Below are 3,604 nucleotides of genomic sequence, written 5' to 3'. Positions count from 1 at the left end.
CAGCTTAGTTTTTTTGACAAGTTTATATATTATACTATGTTCACCATGAGTATAGATACCATCTGTCCCATTTCATTGCTATTATAATATTATTGACTGCATTCCTTATGCTCTGCTTTTTTTCCCTGTGACTTATTCCATAACTGGAGGTCTATATCTCCCTTTCCCCTTCACCCATTTTTCCCAACCCCCAAGCCCCTGTCCCTCTGGCAAGCATCAATTTGTTGTCTGTATTTATAGTTCTAATTTTGCTTTTTATTATTCTTTAAAATTCCATTTATGAGTGAAATCATATAGTATTTATCTTTTTCAGTGGATTTATTTCACTTAGCATAATACTCTCTGGGTCCATCTATGTTGTCTCAAATAGCATGATCTCATCTTTTTTTATGGATGTATGATATTCCATTGTATATATATGCCACATTTTCCTCATCCATGTGTCTGCTGATGGATACTTCGGTTGCTACCATGTCTCAGCTATTGTGAATAATGCTTCAGCAAACAAAGGAGTGCATACATCTTTTTGAGTTAGTGTTTTAGTTTTTCCTGGGTGAATACCCAATAGTGAAATTATTGGATTATCTGGTATTTTTATTTTTAATTGTTTAAAAGATTTTTTAAAATAAAATTTCAATTAATTTTATTTATTTATTTATTTATTTATTTATTTATTTTTATTTATTTTAGAACAATGGAATTTTATTTTGATGAAAAACTCGAGTTTACAATCATTTAGTAAATGAAGAGCAAACACTTCATTTTCCTATCCCATAACTCTTAAGAATAAAAAATTAGTGGTGTGCCTGAGTGGCTCAGTCGGTTAAGCGTCTGACTTTGGCTCAGGTCATGATCTCACGGTTCGTGGGTTTGAGCCCCCTGTTGGGCCCTGTGCCAACAGCTCAGAGCCCGGAGCCTGTTTCAGATTCTGTGTCTCCCTCTCTATCTCTGCCCCTCCCCCACTCATGCTCTGTCTCTGTGTCTCAAAAATAAATAAACATTGAAAAAAATTTTTTAAAAATTAGTAAGTAAATATCTGAACAGTTTAAGGGTAAGGCATGTTCACACTTCCTGCATGTGACTCACTGTAAAAGGGCGAGAACAGCAGTGGGGAGAAAGAAGATATAGGCATTGAATCTCATCCTAACCATTCAAATAAGCCCAATGATAAATACTCATTTTTTTTGCTCATCATGGGCAGCAAACTATATACATTTTACTGAAGGAATACTTTGATAGAAGCAGTTATTTCAGTTATATTGTGCATCACAACTATAAAAATGGCTTGAACAGTTCCATTTAACCACCATTTATAAAATGCAACTATGTAATATTCTACATTTTACATGGGGTGTGAAAAGTGTCAATCTAAGCTGAAAAGACCCCACCTGCCAATTTTCCCCACTTCTGAAAATATCTATGTGTATGAAAAAGGACAGTCCCCCATACAAAGCACCAATTTCACAAACTTACTGGTAAGCAAATACATTTATATAACTGGAACCTCAGGATGCTAGAGTTGTACTCATTTAAAAAACCATTCAGCTACCTTTGGTCTTTAAAAAAGCCTCCAGTGCAATATCCTAAACATTGTTATGTGCATCTCACGATGAAGAGCGTGGCCTTGTAGTGCAGAATGAGAGTGCGACGTCATTGTGAAGGGTAGCATGCGATGGTTTCAAGAACATCAGCATCACAGCATTGGATTCTGTGCATCAGGACTGAGGTCACTGTTGCCAGAAGGGGGGTGCATCAGGAGAATATCCGGCTCGTCCACTTGTGGAGTCGGGTGCATGACTACCAGCTGGTCCTGGGGAATGTCTGTGGCAGCTGCTGCAAGGTTGGTGATAGATTTACTTTTTACACACTGAAAGTCTACATGCTGACTCCTTCCTTCTTCCTTTTCCCAAGACATTCAAATAGAGGGTCTTTGGACATAGTTGTAAATCACTTCAGGGGGGACACCAGGCCTTTTCGTTACTTTTTCTTTGTAGGTAGGATAACCTTCTATTCCCAATCTAATCTTCTTAAGACCACTCTCCTTCAAAACTGATTTGGCCACATATCTGTTTTCAATGTACTTGAAAAATCTATATAATTTTTTGCTATCAATAATTTGTGAATACTCTTCTCCCATCTGTGGTGGATACTCTTCATTCCAATCAACCACATCATCATTGGTAAGCACTACTATGTGGCATTCTCTTTCCCCACTCTGGGCACTAGCTACCATGAGAGGCAGGATCATTTCTCCCAGATAAAATTCAAACTGTATACGAGCACCATCATTTGATAACTCATGCATTAGGGCACTGAGATCTCTACATTTAATAGTGCTATATTCAAAAGAAATACAAAGATAGTCGCATGCTTCTCTCAGTTCAGCAACAGATATGCCATCAGGACAATGGATTATTCCTTTTTTGTAGTAATCCAGAATAGCTTGAAACACAGTGGAGCCAATTTCCTCTGCCACTTCATAGTCTCCCTTCTCATTGGGACGTGTAAAATTAGGTTCTCTGCCAGATCCAAACATCCTGCCCAACATTGTGTTTGGCTGTGAAGTAAAAATGGATGGGTCTACAACAAATCTAGTGTTATCCACTATCAGTGTTACTCGTTCCGACGTTCTTACATTCCGAGCTCCTTCTTTTGCATTTTCATATATAAACACCATCTCCCCAGATGTCTTACAGTACCATCTGAACTTGACTGACTACTGTTTCTGCTGCTGTTCCCAGCACTGCTACTAGAATCATTTGGAGATGCCTTCTGAAGACGAGGACTGCTTGGATGAGAGGAACTATGGTCTTTTTCTCGTTTACATGGTGCTGTTGTGTTGGAGAAGTAACATTTCTTTAAAAAAATTTTTTTAATGTTTATTTATTTTTGACAGAGGGAGAGAGAGATAGAGCATGAGCAGGGCAGGGGCAGAGAGAGAAGGAGACACAGAATCTGAAACAGGCTCCAGGCTCTGAGCTGTCAGCACAGAGCCAGACGTGGGGCTCGAACTCACAGACCATGAGATCATGACCTGAGCCGAAGTCGGATGCTCAACTGACTGAGCCATCCAGGACCCCACAGAAGTAACATTTCTAATACAAGGAGTGAGTTGAGATTCCGTTCTTTCATGAGATGAATCTTGTGATCTGGCACTTGACCTTCATCTATCTCTTGATCGTTCATGTTCCCCACTAGCACCATGTAGAGTCATTTTGGTGTGGTCAACAACTCCTTTAGCAACACGTGTGGGAGTACTTGAATGTTTACACAGTTTATGAGATCTGCTATGCAATTTCTGATCCCAATTCTCTGGATCACTGGAGTCACGGGTCATAAGGATGAGGCTCTCCTGCCATCCCACTTTAAGCTTCCTCACAGTACTGCTCTGAAAGCATATGTAGTACCCATAACCTGCAGTCCCTCTTGAATGTCCAGGGAGGACCTAGGTGAAGGCGGGAGCCAGCGAAACCTCTGCTTCCTCCTCAATTGGGTCCTCTGGAGGTGTCTGTGGCAATGGCCACTCAGGTGGCTGCCTCAATTAATTTATTTTAATACCAGTATAGTTAACATACAATGTTATATTAGTTTCTGGTGTACAATG

The 3,604-nt window shown here is 39.6% G+C and overlaps 1 pseudogene; it reads right to left on the bottom strand.

Annotated features, from left to right (window-relative positions):
• Positions 1-1,693: 1,693 nt before the first annotated feature.
• On the bottom strand, positions 1,694-3,359 carry LOC125912475 (BTB/POZ domain-containing protein 10-like; annotated as a pseudogene).
• Between the last annotated feature and the right edge of the window lie 245 nt (positions 3,360-3,604).

Source organism: Panthera uncia (genome assembly GCF_023721935.1).
Source record: "Panthera uncia isolate 11264 chromosome C1 unlocalized genomic scaffold, Puncia_PCG_1.0 HiC_scaffold_4, whole genome shotgun sequence".
Classification (NCBI taxonomy): domain Eukaryota; kingdom Metazoa; phylum Chordata; class Mammalia; order Carnivora; family Felidae; genus Panthera; species Panthera uncia.
Note: the sequence above shows the minus strand (reverse complement) of the source record. Positions and strands in the feature narration are given on the sequence as shown.